This window comes from Periophthalmus magnuspinnatus, chromosome 2 (genome assembly GCF_009829125.3).
Source record: "Periophthalmus magnuspinnatus isolate fPerMag1 chromosome 2, fPerMag1.2.pri, whole genome shotgun sequence".
Lineage (NCBI taxonomy): Eukaryota > Metazoa > Chordata > Actinopteri > Gobiiformes > Gobiidae > Periophthalmus > Periophthalmus magnuspinnatus.
In genome coordinates, this window is record NC_047127.1 from 10532623 (window position 1) to 10549503 (window position 16881).

At 39.9% G+C, this 16881-nt stretch overlaps 2 long non-coding RNA genes across 2 annotated transcripts; both read left to right on the forward strand.

Moving 5' to 3' along the window:
* The first annotated feature begins 1982 nt into the window (after nt 1-1982).
* LOC129456762 (uncharacterized) lies at nt 1983-4306 on the forward strand. Its single transcript, XR_008648922.1, has 3 exons — nt 1983-2016; nt 2490-2555; nt 4219-4306. It is a non-coding gene; the product is annotated as an uncharacterized LOC129456762 (long non-coding RNA).
* Nucleotides 4307-12609: 8303 nt separating this feature from the next.
* LOC129456764 (uncharacterized) lies at nt 12610-15752 on the forward strand. Its single transcript, XR_008648924.1, has 4 exons — nt 12610-12647; nt 13978-14025; nt 14676-14756; nt 15719-15752. It is a non-coding gene; the product is annotated as an uncharacterized LOC129456764 (long non-coding RNA).
* The last annotated feature ends 1129 nt before the right edge of the window (nt 15753-16881 follow it).

Sequence of the window (16881 nt, forward strand, 5' to 3'; positions counted from 1 at the left end):
AGTGAAACCTCAACTATACTGTTATTAACAATGTGAGGAGAAGATGGTGATATAAACATGAACTCTTTAACATGTTTTATTCATTTCAGAGAAGACTACACTAACTAAAACAACAACTACAACTATAACAGTCCTGACAAATAAAGGAGAAAAAGACTCCACTAAAAACCATGCGCCAAAACCATCACCACAGACTGAAGCAGGTCTACAGAGAACTAAACCTGTAGTTTTTCTTACACAGTAAATCAGTCATTTGTTTTATAAACCAACAGACTAAAGTTTGTGTAAGTCTAAGAAATCAGGGTCAGTGTAACATCACAGAGCTGTGTGTCTGACTTTGTGTATTGGGAAGAATAGAGGCGTCTGATAAGGACTAACCCTCCATCTCTTCTCATTTCAGAGGAAGCTCAAACTACAGCCTCTCCACAGAACAAGAGCACATATGGAGGTAAAGGAAACACTACGTCTGACCTGACACAGGACAGAGTGTGGGTTAAGTGTCCTACACTGGACACAGGACAGAGTGTGGGTTAAGTGTCCTACACTGGACACAGGACAGAGTGTGGGTTAAGTGTCCTACACTGGACACAGGACAGAGTGTGGGTTAAGTGTGTTTTAAATTGGAACATGTTTTGGTTAATAAACCTGTTGAATTAGACAAGAATCCATCTTGTGCTGCTCCACGTCTGTGTTTGATCTGTCCAATCACAGAGCAGCTTTGTGGTTTGGGCGGAGACAAAGGTGAAGCACCTGAACAAACCAAAACAAACATGGCGACGCAGACAGACGTACTTGAGCCGATTTGAGAAATATAAGAAATACAGGTTATTCTGTTTGAGAAAAATGTGCAGAAGGAAATGTTTACGTTTGAGCTTTTTTCTCAAATGGAGCTAACATTCCATGATAATAAAGCTAAAAACAACTAGCACGCTAACAGTGCACTTTCTGATTATCAGACAATAAAACACTTTATAATTAGATGCAGACAGAACACAACTGTCTTATTTTTACCTCAAGAGCTGGTTATACAATATATGTGAACTGAGGAAAGACAGATTTTGCTTAAATACATGAAAACAAAAACAGGTACATGCTCTTTAAAGAGGGGGCATTTTAGGGGCATGTTTCTGATGAGGGAACAATGTTATAACATGGTAGAAAGATCCAAAATGTCTATTCATAAAACCTTGAATCATAACTATGACTATAACAAATAATGGTGTTACCAACCAATAAAACACACTGTAGATGTGGAAATGTGATTCGAGCCCCTGATCTGTCTCTCTAAGTGCTGTATTCAAAGTGGAGAAGTTTGTAAAAGTAGAGTAGTGGACAGAAGAGACAGTGAGGTATCAGTGTGTCAGAGTCTGGGCTGTGTTTCCCTGAGTAGAAAGCTCCAAAAATGTAATTTTGCATAATAATAATTCAAGTACAGTACTATTACTTGTGATTGTGTTGAGGTAAACGTGTGTGAACTGTGTTAAACTTGTGTTTGTGCATAAGTTCAGTACTTTTATTCTTGTATTTACTTACTGTGTCTGTGTTAAACTTGTGTGTGCAGGTTGGCTGTGGGCTGTGGTGGTGGTTGTAGCTGCAGTACTTCTCACTCTGGTGGTTCTGGTCACATGGAGGAGACTCAGAGGTGAAACGACAAAATACTGTATTTATGTGTCACAGAACAGAGGATTAAGGTCAGAGGAGGGGCCTGTTTGTTGGCAGACCCTCCACCAGAAAAGGTGGAGGTTTAACAGAGTAGAATAGAGTAAAAAAAAAACAAGGACCAGCTAAATATGGTCCCTAGTTGCAGATTAGTTGCTTTAACTCCTCACCTCAATGATCTTCTTTTGGCTGGAGCCAAACACTATGGACCCCACACTCCCTCAGTCCACTTCTATATACAGTCTATGGTTGCAACACTGTACTTTTCTTGTGGGACAATTAAATACTTTCTTATCTTATGAACTACATATGTGTTTGTTTACAGTGAAGTCTGAGGACACCGGAAACGACCCCCCTGTGAGTTTAACATTTTATTTTATAATCATAAATGTGCTACAGATCAATCATTTTTGTACAGCCCAATGATCGGATTGAACAGATAGACAAGTATGCTATAGTGGGCGGGGCTTACACAAATGTGAGATAACAGAAAAAAACAGGAAGTTGTCATCTCTGCTCTGGTCAGTGTCTTCCGTTGTTGTGTTATTGGGCAAGACACTTCATAAATGTCATGACTCGGGGGAGGACATTGTTACAGACTGTGGTAGATAAAAAACTTAACTGAAAATATAAGATAAATATCTAATGCAGGTGAACTGCATGGTTCACAACTAGTGGGTCGATATTTAACCTTCCACACCAAGATGGATTCTCTCGATATTTGTGAGTTTATAAACTCACGAGAATCCATCTTGAGAGTCTCTGCTGTGAGGTTAAGTGGGCGAGCAGAACAATCACAGAGCAGATACATTTGAATGTTTTCTTCAAAGGTTGAACCTGAAGAGGGAGTGTCCTACGCCACCGTCAGCTACAAGAGGAACAACCAGAGAAATGAGGTAAGAACTGGACCAGGACAAGGCCAGGACTAAACCAGGACTAAACCAGGACTAAACCAGGACTAAACCAGGACTAAACCAGGACTAAACAAGGACTAAACCAGGACTAAGGTGAAACAATGGAGTGCATCAATCATTCTCTCTTGTATAGAATCAGTGAATAGATAATTTTATAACATTAAAACTCAAACATGTGCCTCTTTTTGTGCCACAACCTGAAGCTCCATAGATCAAAACATGGCTCTCACTTTTTCTAATATATTTCCAAACACAGTGTCTCAGAGAATCTCTTCAAGGCCTTTGGGTTTGACTTCATCAGTGAACCAGGACTAAACCAGGACTAAACCAGGACTAAACCAGGACTAAACCAGGACTAAACCAGGACTAAACCAGGACTAGACTAGTGGTGCCAGGACTAAATCCAGGCCACCCCAGGACAAAGAGGGTTTAAAGCAGGACATATGTTTCTCTGGGTGTAAAGAGGATGTGGTGGAGGACGTGTGATCATGATCTAACAGACTAGTATGGTAACTATGGTAACTTGACTCACTGTATTTAAACAGACCAAACCTGTTCTCTGGGAGTACCATAGGACCACCAGCTCAGGAGTACCTAGCTGTAGGATTATTGTGTATGTTTGGGTTGTTGAAGTGACACACACTCTGTAAATGAACCAATATGGTCTTGGTCTGTGAACCACACAGTTACTGCTGAGGTGCCGTTGAGCAAGGCCCCAGTCTCACAGGTTGTGCTGAGAACAGTAGTCCACTTGTCCCAGGACAGAGATTGTAAAAACAGCTCTTCAGGTCAAAATGTCCACTGTGTATCGTTTGGATCTAATTAGAAAGCATTTTATTTTCCAATAATCAGGTAGTGCACATTACCATGCTAGTTGTCTGTGTAAACCCTCAGTCGTCCAGGTCTGATCCATGGTAAAAGACGAAGTTCAAATCTGGGGTTGTAGATGGGGAAGAGATTATGTCTCAGGCCTCCATTTCTGTTTAAGGAAAACTTCAGAGAATTTTCAGACAGTATGATATTCCTATCTTTTCAAACCCACAAACACTTCAAGACAAAAACTGGTCCACCAAAGGACAAAACCATGAGCCTTAAACTAAATAATGTATCTACTCCATTCAGTGTAGTGAAGAGTGCAGTGAGCGTTACACTGGACAAACTAAACAGACACTCCATAAGAGGATGTACCAACACCGGCGTGAGAGCTGCTCTGGACCCCAGTCTGCAGTACATCTACATCTAAAAGACACTAACCACTCCTTTGAAGATAGTGAGGTTCAGATCTGAGCCAGAGAAAAGAAATGGTTTGAGAGAAGAGTTAAAGAAGCTGTTTTTGTTAGAAAAGACAATCCTTCCTTAAACAGGAATGGAGGCCTGAGACATAATCTCTCCCCATCTATAACTCCATCCTCAGACCCAGAACAATGAGAACAATAGCAGGGTCGTTAAGGGCAGTAAAAATCAGGTACAGTGTCTTTAATACAGATGAGGGAAGTTTAAGCTGCAACTGTGAATATGCAGATTTATGTTGTAATACAGCAGGTTCAAGTTTATATGATCAGGTTCAACATTTGTGTTTTTATGAGTAAATAGAATGTGTTTTGTTCTTTACCAATTTAAGATATTGTCCTGTCCCTCTGCTCAGGTCAGACCGAGTGAGGAGGCAATGATCTACAGCTCAGTGAGGAACACCACTGTGGAGGACCCTGCTCAGCTCTACGCCACCGTCAAGAAATAAACAAACAACCAAGACACGCAAAACTAATACACCAGCAACTAAACAACCGACCCAGCACATCTAAAACGACTCATTTGGACAAAAGTAATAGTAGTTGAAGCCTAGTACTAGTAGTAGACCTAGAAGCAGTAGTAGCAGTTTCAGTAGTAGCAGTAGTGGTAACATATTAGAAGTATTAATAGCTTAGTAAAAACAGTAAATGCAGTAGTCTTGTATTAGTATAGATAAGTAATAGCAGTAGCAGTATCCCAGTAGAAGTGAACTTTAACATTTTAAGGTCAACTTGAACCTGTTTGGTTCAAGTGCAAAGTGCTGTACAATACAAATTAATAAACACAAACAGTTTTTTTTATATGTATTTCCCATAGTATGTAGTAGTAGTAACTTAGTTGTTGCTGTAGAAGTATAATAACTTAGTAGTACAAGTTCTCATCGCAGTAATACTTTTGTTCTGCAAGTTGATGTTGAGTTAAAGTTTCTGAGAAAGAAGAAGGAACTTGTCAGAATATGTGAGAAAGAAACAGTAAAGTCACACAGAGGAGGAAGAGGAAATAGGGTCAAAGGACGTCAGCCTCCTCTGCTTCTGGTTTGAGTTTTTACCACAGATGAGTGTCGTTTTGCTTTGACGAGGGAGAAACTAACACACAAATAGACACAGTTCTAGAGTCACAGACCACAGTTCATCAAAACTGGACACATTGGCACCACTTCTGCCTTTCAATAATGTGGTGATAAACATTTATAATCACACCTGCAGCTTTTTAATGTTTTAAATGGACCTATGCATCTTTTTATTTGTATTGTCAGTATTTTGTATTTGTTTCTTTTGTTTGTACTGATACTTTACAGTGACATGACTCTGGGGGGTTCTACATTTATCTACAGTGAGGCAAAAAAGTATTCTGTGGAGTCAAAATGATCACAAAAACAGTGAGAAAATCCCAGAACCTAGTGAACGACCTGCAGAGAGCTGGGACCAAAGTAACAAAGGCCACCATCAGTAACACACTACGCCACCAGGGACTCAAATACTACAGTACCAGACGTGTCCCTCTGCTTAAGCCAGTACATGTCCAGGCCCGTCTGAAGTTTGCTAGAAGCATTTGGATGATCCAGAAGAGGATTGGGAGAAGGTCATATGGTCAGAAGAAACCAAAATGGAACTTTTTGGTAAGAATTCAACTTGTCATGTTTGGAGAAGAAAGAATGCTGAGTTGAGTCCAAACAACATCATACCTACTGTGAAGCATGAGGGTGGAAACATCATACTTTGGGGCTGTTGTTCTGCAAAGTGACCAGGACGACTGATCTGTGTAAAGGAAAGAATGAACATGACATTTTGAGTGAAAACCTCCTTCCATAATCATCATTACAGGCCTCTCGCATCTTTTAAAGTGGGCAAACTTGCAGAATTGGAGGCTGATTAAATACATTTTTGCCTCACTGTATATGGTGGAATGTTCATCAGTTAACAAAGTTACACAATGAACACATTGGCCAAAACCGTTTTAACCTCCTAAGACTCAAACTCTTGCATGACATGCTTTATTTATTTCTCTTTGTTTTTCGGGCTGGTTGGGACCTGATGAGTATAAAACAAAGAATTATATTTTTACATTATGAGAGAAAATATGTCCACATATGAGGACTTTCACATTTGAATAATGATTTGCATTTATTTATTATTTGCAGCTATTTATTAAATGCCTGAACACAGCAACATTTTTTCTGAGTGTAAAAACAGAATGAGAACCAACAATTGTGTCTCATTTGAATTGTTGCCAACAGGTGCAGGAAGAAATATGCCTTTAACAAAGTCCATCTTGAATCTAGACTATAATGTTCTATAGCAGTGGTCCCCAACCTTTTTATCACCGCGGACCGGCCAACGCTTGAAAATTTTACCGCGGACCCACAATTAAGTCAATAGCAGAATAAACCACACTTACCGATCAGGAACAGCATCCAGTCCATCAAAACATAAGGTCCCTCTGCTCCTCAGTCCATCATGAGATCTACACTCGGTTCCACGAACCACTCCGGGTCCGAGATGCTTCTAGTTTCGTCATGTTTCGTCATGTTTAAAACGCAAAACTGCTGCGTAAAATTACGCAATACGCGCGCATAATTTTACGCGCGGATCTTTATATCCAGTCTCGTGTTTTTCCGCGGAGAAGTGACGGAACAGGTTTCACTTTCCTGCAGCAGATTGGATATGGAGGCTCTAACTTCCTTTGTGGACATAATTTCTTGACTGGATTATATTCTCTGGACCTTTACGGAACGAATGAGACCAACTTGGTGTGAATATGTTGATGTTTGACAGAACCAGAGCGCTCAATGGTAAGTGAAGTCCAGATTCACATTTCTGACTTCTCTGTAAAAACGGCTTTCCTGTCAGCACTGTGGTGATTCGAGGTGTAAATGGTTTACATATTCAGAAAGATGAATGCCGTAGCTTTCATTTGATGTGTAGATTGTTTGTGTGGGTGACGCAGAAATACATGTACATTGCTGTAAAGTTGTAACGTGTAACGCGGGCGGGCCGTCGGAACGCTAAGTGGTTAAGTTGTCGGCGCTCAAGTGACGGAAATGTAACCGAGAGAATCCGGTCATTTTTCAAAATAAAAGATTTTTCAAAATAAACGATTGTTCAGACTCAGATAATAAATACAACAGAAATAATTAATTATTTCTTGGCCGGCCCGCGGCCCGGTACCAATTGATCCACGGACCGGTACCGGTCCGCGGCCCGGTGGTTGGGGACCACTGTTCTATAGTCTTCTGTCACCTTTAAGTGGCAGTTTAATGACCTGATATGTCAACACCAGGACCTTGTACAGAAAAAAAAAAAAAATTGTGGCCTAGACAGCCAGAAATATGTTGTCCACATATGAGGACGCCAGGCCCTAGGAGGTGAAGATAGTTTGAAAACATAAGAAAAAATACAAAGTGGATTTCCTGTTTAGGAATTTGATTTTCACCATAAAGGTGAGAGTGACTCACTGTAAAACTGCTAACGCTAGCTAGCTTGTGACTGTAATTCTGTGGGAGAGACTTGTTTAAATCAGTTCTTTTTGGTCAGATTGTATTAAAACAAAGCTCAGATTTAAGTCAAACTTGAACAAAGCTTCAGACAGAGCAGTGCCCCAGTTAGCATCACTCCTCCAGGGAATGTTGATGACATCAGCTGCAAAGTATCAATTGACAGAGCGATCATGAAAAAGAGAGTGTGGTTCTGTCACTGGGCTCTCCCTGTATATGAATAAATGAATAAAAAGAGCACCCCCCCCCCCCCCCCCCCCCCCACACACACACACACACACAGTGTTTTCTCTCAGACATTTGCTCTAATATATGAACTAGAGATTTTACTCACGACTTAAGGCCACAGTTAAAATATACTTTATTTTGCCCAACCTGAATTATACGTCTGTTAAACTTTGTAACTATCTGACATTAAAGAAGACATGTTGTACTTTTGTCTGCATATAGTTATAATCTATGACTCCTGTGGATCATTATGTTATAATTTGTACATTTATAAACCACAGGATGTAAAAAAGTAAAGTAGAAGAAAACATTTTTTCATTGTGGTTGTTTTTATTTCACTGAAAAACCTGCATCCTTCATCTCCACAAACCTGACTCTTACTTGGCCTGGAGGAGGCCTCCTCCTGCTTGTTTCCATGGAAATGTTTTTGCTGTGACTATAATGTTCCACAGTAATAAAATAAAAGAAATAGATGCCTTATAATCCTGCAGTATATTTACGATTTCTTGTGAGTAAATATGATCAGACTGCAGTGTTTTCTATGGGCTGTGGAGGACAGGACACAATTCTATGGTGGAGTTTGTTGTGTAACAAACAGATTGTCAGATTGCAGATTTGTTGACCTGTTTTATGGTTAATAAATTGTTATGTATGTGGAGTTTGCATGTTTCATAAACAGATGTATTTGTCTAGACCAAAATAAAAAAAGCAAAAAAAAAAAATTTCAAAGTGACATTTTATACAAAAAATGGGTACAATATATCATAATTGGTCATTTTAATGTTTTGTCTTTCAATTACTCTTACAGTTACTCTTGTTTGACATTTTTCCCTGAATACTTTTTACTCCTGCTAACTTCCTGGACCACTACTTTGTACTTGTACTTGTATAATATCATGTTGAAGTAATGGTACTTTTACTTACAGTACAGTTGTTTCTACTGTCCCACCTCTGTCAAAGAGTTGTGTGTTTTGTTTCATGATGGTGTCAGTCTAGAAGACTCCTCCTCTGCTACACAGAGAATCAACTTCAGTGTTAGCAGCTCCTTCCCTCAGTGCGCCCTCTGCTGGCTTCAGTGTGACACTTTGACTTGTCTTGTTTTTAATACACTTAGATTTATTTATTTATTTATTTATTTATAGCGGACAGTGCATGTTGACCAATAGTAACTGTTTAACATGCCAGAATTAGCCAAGAGGCTAGTTTTCATCTGTTGTTCGTTGCCATGATGTACAGATGGCTCCTTGCAAATTTAAATAATTTACAGAGGACACATAGAACAAAATAAAAATAAATGTGCATTTACAGGTGTGGTAAAAAGGTAGAAAAGCATTAAGTCTTGAGCAGTGAATCATAGCAAAGACAAGCGAAGTGAATCATAGTGAAGACAAACGAAATAATTAAAACAGACAGGTTATTAAAAACAGCATGCAATTAATAACAGTAAAAGATTATGTTAAAAAAGCACAAGAAAATAAACAGAGGGCCAAGAAAAAGATTTGTTGAAGCAGAATTACAGAGGCGCACATGCAAAGGACAAACACTAGATGGCAGCAGCAGGAGTTTGGTGTTGACAGGTCTGATTTGTTAAAAGCCAACGTCTAAATTGAGACTTAAAAGAGTTGTATGTGGAGCTCTCCCTGATAGTTGTAGGGATGCTGTTCCACCCTTTAGAAGCTCTAACAGAATAGGCTGATTGACCAAATGCTGTCTTTCTGAATGGAATCAGACAGTCTCCTCTTGAGGCTCCTCTAGTGATGCGGGTTGAGCTTGATCTGAGGCTAACAAAGTCATTGAGCGGTGGAGGGGCGAGTCCATGTAAGATTTTATAAACAAAGCAGGCATCTGTGAATCTTATCAGATTCTCCCAACTTAAAATATTATATTTAGATAAAATGCTGCAGTGATGGATGTGGCGTGGTTTTTTGTCTAGAACTTTGAGTGTCTGTTTATACAGTGATTGTAGTGGTCTGAGTGTGGTGTGGTTGGCCTGGGACAAGCTCGTCGGGTGCGAGAAACTAGATACTTTTAAAGAGCATGTCCCTGTTTTTACTCCATGTATTTGAGCTCAATGTGTCTTGTCCAGTGCAGATATTTTGTACAAGCAGCTCTTGAGGTCAAAATGAGACCACTGTGTACTGTCTGCATCTAGTTATTAAACGCTGAATCTTATTCAATGTTTAGAATGCAGATTCCATACATCTGTTTTCTTCCTCTTTATCTGGGACCCCCACACTTCTCTTTCCACACACACCTCCTCCAGCTCCTCTGGGGGGATCCTGAGCTGTTCCCAGACCAGCTGAGAGACTCCAGTGTGTCCTGGGTCTGAGCCTCCTCCTGGTGGAACATCCCCAGAACACCTCCCCAGGGAGGCGTCCAGGAGGATGCCTGAGCCACCTCAGATGTCTCTGCATTCATTTAAAAGCGTTTGGAGAAAACAAATTTTCTAAACACTGAAGCCTTGAATACAGAACAATACAGGATTATTCAAACATGCACTTAACAGATTAACAACAAATCAATACATCAGCTGGTCATTAATAAAACTTCAAATGATAAAACCTTTAAAATACAGTCACAGTTTTGCATTATTACCAGTCCAGATGTAGTGACGTCTGAACTGTGAAATGTTTAGAGGAAGTTTTAAAGAGAGGAAGAGTGTGAGAGAACAGGACTCATAGACATGATGGCCATGGCTGTGTTCAGACCTGTGCTTGTCTTTCTGAGTCTTCTGCACTGCACAGGTAAGAGACAATAACCTGTTTAAATGGAGCTGCACTTATTGTCTAAATGTTTTATTATTCATCTGAAGGTTTAAAATGTCAAACCACAAAAGTGTTTCTCAGTTTGGATAAAAGAGTTTTTGTTTCATCTGAATGTGAACTCTTGTTAACTTTCTGTCTTATGCATTTTGTTCATGCATTTATTTCATTCATGATACAAAAGAGGAACTATCAAGCTCCACATCTGAACATCATTAGAAAAAAGTCATTTCCAAATTTAATGATGTGACTTTCATTTTGAACTTTTCACGTTTAAACACCAAACTGTTTTATATTGTTTCATTGTTGATCAGATGAATTACGTCTTAAAACTACACACAAATTGACCAGAGAGACGATGGTTTGCAGCAATAATGAGCCGTGGCTGTGGTGTTTGCATTAATTAGTCGACTTACAGTGTCTTTTCCTTCATAACTTGTCCTTGTAAAGTTGCTGTCTGACGTGGTAAAGTGTTATATTATTTTTATCCCCCACAGCTACAAACCATCCATAGTCCATCACGAGTCATTGTCCGAGCTCCTGTTCCAGTTTCTCTGTGTCTGATGCACTTACTCTGTTTCTGCTTTGGTGTAAATTGGGGCTAAAACTTCATAAAGAGGAACATGCCCTGACACATGTGAATGTAAATATGCAGCAGTAATGAAGACGATTTGACGGCAGAAATGCTGAAAAGAAGTCTAAAAATGATGCATTTTCATAACAAAACTAATCTAGACTGAACACAACACTAAAGACACGACTTTTAACCTTGAAGTGAGCACATTTGAAGCCCAAACTCTGCAGTAAAGTGTCACAGTTCTCACCTCAGTAAAAAGTGACACTTCTTCAGTGACACGTTTAAAAACAGCTCACATGAACATTATCAAACTCTATATGTTATTGTTTAGTCTGGAATGTTCCACAGAATTAATATGAAGTAATATTAGTTGCCATTAAACTGATGGATCTTGTGTTCTCTGGTGGTGCAGTGGTTTAAGTGTTGGACATGTGTTTGCTGAATGTCTCCACCCTCTCTCTCCCCATTTCACACCAAGACTCTGCTGTTAAATGAAACTTTTAGATCAGAAAAATATTACACTCATTAAAGGCACAGTACCTGATTTTTAGTGTTTTAAAAATATGAAAAACAGAACTAGTTCATCTAAATGTTTTGCAGTGGCCCAAAGTTCTTCCTCACTGACCTGATGTTTTCAGAGCATCATAATTATTCATTGCTGAGTTTATAAACACGTTTCACAACTTATAGATACGAGATGTGTGTGATTTAACAACAGAGACTAAAGCTAACGGACTAAGAAATAACACTGCAGAGAACATTCAGTCTATACCTGCTCTTGATCTACCAGCAGTAACATGGCTCATGTGTTTTGCCCAAGGACATAAAAGCAGCAGTATGCAATGTCACTAGAGGGAATTGAACCAGCAACTGTCTCTACCAACTGCTCCCTCTTGAACAGTTTAATTTCTAGAATATTCTTCTTTTGCTGAAGGTTGCTGGTTCAATCCCTCTAATATAACCAATATTTTCTTCCTTTTTTCCTTTATGATTTCTCTTCCACAGAATCAGTCTCAGCTCCACATGAGTTTGTGGAAGAGGGAGGAAAAATCACTTTGTCCTGTAACAATGTAAGAGATGGACAAAGGAAATGTAGTGGAACCGCATGGAATTTCAACTCGGCCAAAAGACCAGAATCAACTAAAGAACTTATTATCCATGGAGAGGTCAAGTCTGGGGTCACAGAGATGTCAAATCGACTCAGAGTGACTGAAAACTGTGGTCTGGAGATTCAAAATGTCCGACTTGGGGATGCTGGAAGATTCTACTGTCAACAATACGATACATCTGTACAACCAGAACGTCTCCTGTCCTCTGATGCTCCTGTGTATCTGTCTGTGGTCTCAGGTGAGTATTTTGTTATTAGATCAGGAGTCTAACCCACAACCTCCTGACTGAGAGGAGGAGACAGGAGAACCACTCTGCCACAGTAACACAGACTGACACAAGTGTCGTGTTTTTCACAGTGACTAAAAAGAACAATGAGGAGAACGTTCAGTTAAGATGTAATGTGTCCTCCTCCTTTCTCTCTGATGTCAAAACAAAATGGCTGCTCAACGGCCAAGACGTCAATAATCTTACAATAAACACAACAGACCGTCGAGATGCCATCATTGTTACAATTCCAAAAACACATTTCCTTTACAAACACATGGATCTGTTCAAATGTGAAGTGTCTCGTGGAGTGAACAAGAAGATCTTCTCTCTCAGATCCAACAAACCAGGTGAGACCAGGAGGAGGAGTCAGTTTGAGAAAAATATAAATTTATTAAAACTGAAATCCACCACAGACGACAGGATTTTTCAGTCTTAAACTATTTATAAACGTGTGCCAAAAAGCACAGACCACAGAGGAGAATCATGTGAGATTCACTCTGAGATACTAAAGTGTTCAGAAGGTCAGAGCTTTGCACTTCTACTTTAGATTCAAGTCAGAACTGTGTCATTATTTGTGAAATGTGGTGTGATAGTTCAGATAAATGTTTTTAATGCACAGAGGCTGGTGATAAACTACAGGAAGTAGAGTCAGTGTCACTAATCTGCAGCAGCTTCACCCTGATCCTCCTGTGTGGATGTAAACACACGTGAGGATCTACTCTCACTTTTCACATTTAAACACTTCAAACTGGATTCATAGTGCTGTTTTGTGGACTGGGGTCATTATTTGCAGAGATTTACAAGAGCTGAGTAATGAAGTCGTCTTTAAATTATTTCCACCATTTCCTGAGTTTGTATCTTGAGCCTCTGTGTCCATCACTCCGTCTGCCCCTGACGCTCTGTTTTATTGTCTGGTGCAGTGGAGGTGATGTTTTGTGGTTATGATAGACCGACCAGACGTCCCTATTTACCCGGGACAGTCCCAGTTTTGAGCCCTGTGTCCCATGTCCCAGCAGATTTATACAAAACCACTGATTTGTCACAGTTTAAGAAATCGAAGAAACAAAGTCAGAGAAGCAAATCAGGGCCTAAATGGAGCAGATGATCCTGTCGTGTGCGGCGGCTTAAGTACTACTAGGTTTTACAAACATTTGAACAGTAATAACCAGGACATTAAAATAAGAGTTCATTTACAAAACCAGATATTTGACTAAACTGTCCAAGGCTTAAAACTGTTTTTCTGGGATTGTTTTTCCATCCGTCCTTGAGTGAAACCTCAACTATACTGTTATTAACAATGTGAGGAGAAGATGGTGATATAAACATGAACTCTTTAACATGTTTTATTCATTTCAGAGGAGACTCCAACAACAACAACAACAAAAGCAACAACTACAACTACAACAGTCCTGACAAATAAAGGAGAGAAAGACTCCAGTGAAACTACAACTGCACCAAAACCATCACCACAGACTGAAGCAGGTCTACAGAGAACTAAACCTGTAGTTTTTCTTACACAGTAAATGTCATTTGTTTTATAAACCAACAGACTAAAGTTTGTGTAAGTCTAAGAAATCAGGGTCAGTGTAACATCACAGAGCTGTGTGTCTGACTTTGTGTATTGGGAAGAATAGAGGCGTCTGATAAGGACTAACCCTCCATCTCTTCTCATTTCAGAGGAAGCTCAAACTACAGCCTCTCCACAGAACAAGAGCACATATGGAGGTAAAGGAAACACTACGTCTGACCTGACACAGGACAGAGTGTGGGTTAAGTGTCCTACACTGGACACAGGACAGAGTGTGGGTTAAGTGTCCAACGTTGAAATATATTTTGGTTAATAAATTGCTTCCTGCTCCAGGTCTGTGTTTGATCTGTCCAATCACAGAGCAGCTTTGTGGTTTGGGCGGAGCCAAAGGTGAAGCACCTGAACAAACCAAAACAAACATGGCGACGCAGACAGACGTACTTGAGCCGATTTGAGAAGAAATCCAGACTAAGAAATACAACCACTTCAGACATGTTTCTGATGAGGGAAAAATGTTATAACATGGTACAAAGATCCAAAAAGTCTATTCATAAAACCATAGCATTATAACTATGACTATGACAAATAATGATGTTACCAACCAATAAAACACACTGTAGATGTGGAAATGTGATTTGAGCCCCTGATTTGTCTAAGTGCTGTATTCCAAGTTTGTAAAAGTAGAGTAGTGGACAGAAGAGACAGTGAGGTCTCAGTGTGTCAGAGTCTCGGCTGTGTTTCCCTGAGTAGAAAGCTCCAAAAAGTTAATTTAATTTAAGTACAGTACTATTACTTGTGATTGTGTAGAGGTAAATGTGTGTGAACTGTGTTAAACTTGTGTGTGCAGGTTGGCTGTGGGCAGTGAGGGCGGCTGTAGCTGCAGTACTTCTCACTGTGGTGGCCCTGGTCACACGGTGGAGAGTCAGAGGTAAAACAACAAAATACTGTATTTACTGTATGTCTGACAGAACAGAGGACTGAGGTCAGAGGAGAGGACTAACATTACCTTCAAATAATCTTACTCAAGTAGAAGTAAAAAGTTTTTGGGTAAAGTCACTTAAAGAGTAACTGAGTAAATGTAACTGAGTATTACCCACCTCTGTCTGCCACCTTCTTGTATCCATGGAGATGTTGTTTTGCCTGGAAAAGTGCCATGGTGCACCCACAGACTGTAAGTGGACTTATCTAACCCACTGCCTCATTCCAAACAGGAAGTGAACATGGGCACGTTCAGTTTGCTCCAGTTTACTTTCTAGTGAAATATCATCACCCGACTCTGTAGCTGCTGCTGTGAGGCTCGTTATGAAGGTTTGTTTAAATATTGTCTCCCTAAATCAAGATATGAACAAAAATAACAGACCAATCAGGTGGGCTCTTTCTCCAAAGTCGCTGGATAATCAATCCATGGGTCGCTCCGTCTAGCATTAGGAACAGGTTTGATTGACAGTATTGTTAAGTGCTCGTCAAACCTGAGGTGCAGGTGGGAGGGGGCGTGTACCTGACTAACTCCTCACCTCAATGATCTTCTCTTCTTTCTGAGGTGAAACAACAAAATACTGTATTTATGTGTCACAGAACAGAGGATTAAGGTCAGAGGAGGGGCCTGTTTGTTGACAGACCCTCCACCAGAAAAGGTGGAGGTTTAACAGAGTAGAATAGAGTAGAGTAAAAAAAAACAAGGACCAGCTAAATATGGTCCCTAGTTGCAGATTAGTCGCTTTAACTCCTCACCTCAATGATCTTCTTTTGGCTGGAGCCAAACACTATGGACCCCACACTCCCTCAGTCCACTTCTATATACAGTCTATGGTTGCAACACTGTACTTTTCTTGTGGGACAATTAAATACTTTCTTATCTTATTTATGAACTACATATGTGTTTGTTTACAGTGAAGTCTGAGGACACCGGAAACGACCCCCCTGTGAGTTTAACATTTTATTTTATAATCATAAATGTGCTACAGATCAATCATTTTTGTACAGCCCAATGATCGGATTGAACAGATAGACAAGTATGCTATAGTGGGCGGGGCTTACACAAATGTGAGATAACAGAAAAAAACAGGAAGATGTCGTCTCTGCTCTGGTCAGTGTCTTCCGTTGTTGTGTTATTGGGCAAGACACTTCATAAATGTCATGACTCGGGGGAGGACATTGTTACAGACTGTGGTAGAAACTTAACTGAAAATGTAAGATAAATATCTAATGCAGGTGCATTGCATGGTTCACAACTGGTGGGTCGATATTTAACCTTCCACACCAAGATGGATTCTCTCGATATTTGTGAGTTTATAAACTCACGAGAATCCATCTTGAGAGTCTCCCGCTGTGAGGTTAAGTGGGCGAGCAGAACAATCACAGAGCAGCATTGATGTTTGTGCAGAAGCCAAAGGACAAACACCTCAAGTAGATAAAAATCCTCAGAAATCCTTTATTGTCCAATAATCAGGTAGTGCACATTACCATGCTAGTTGCTGTTAGTTTTACCATCACAGCAAAACACTCTGGTCTCTGAAAATGCTTAAAAATGCTTAGAAACTCATTGCTGTGAATAATTAGGATGTTCAGAATGCCTAAGTTAAATGAGGAATAACTAATTCTGTTTTTCATGTTTTTAAAACAGTAAAAATCAGGTACAGTGTCTTTAATACAGATGAGGGAGGCTTAAACTGCAACTGTGAATATGCAGATTTATGTTGTAATACAGCAAGTTCAAATATGTGGGGGTTTTGTTTCTAATAATCTCATGCAAACAAATATGTTCTTATTAATGTAAGATATTGTCCTGTCCCTCTGCTCAGGTCAGACCGAGTGAGGAGGCAGTGACCTACAGCTCAGTGAGGGACACCACTGTGGAGGATCCTGATCAGATCTATGTCAATGAATGAACCGACAACCAACAACAACCAACCCGCCCAAAACTCACCGACCATCAACAAATACACAACCAGCCCATCTACTGTCTACAAATGAACCAACAACCACACAACCAGCCCAGCACACACAAAACAACTCATTTTGACTGGTTGTATCTTCCATCTTGTCCTGTATGT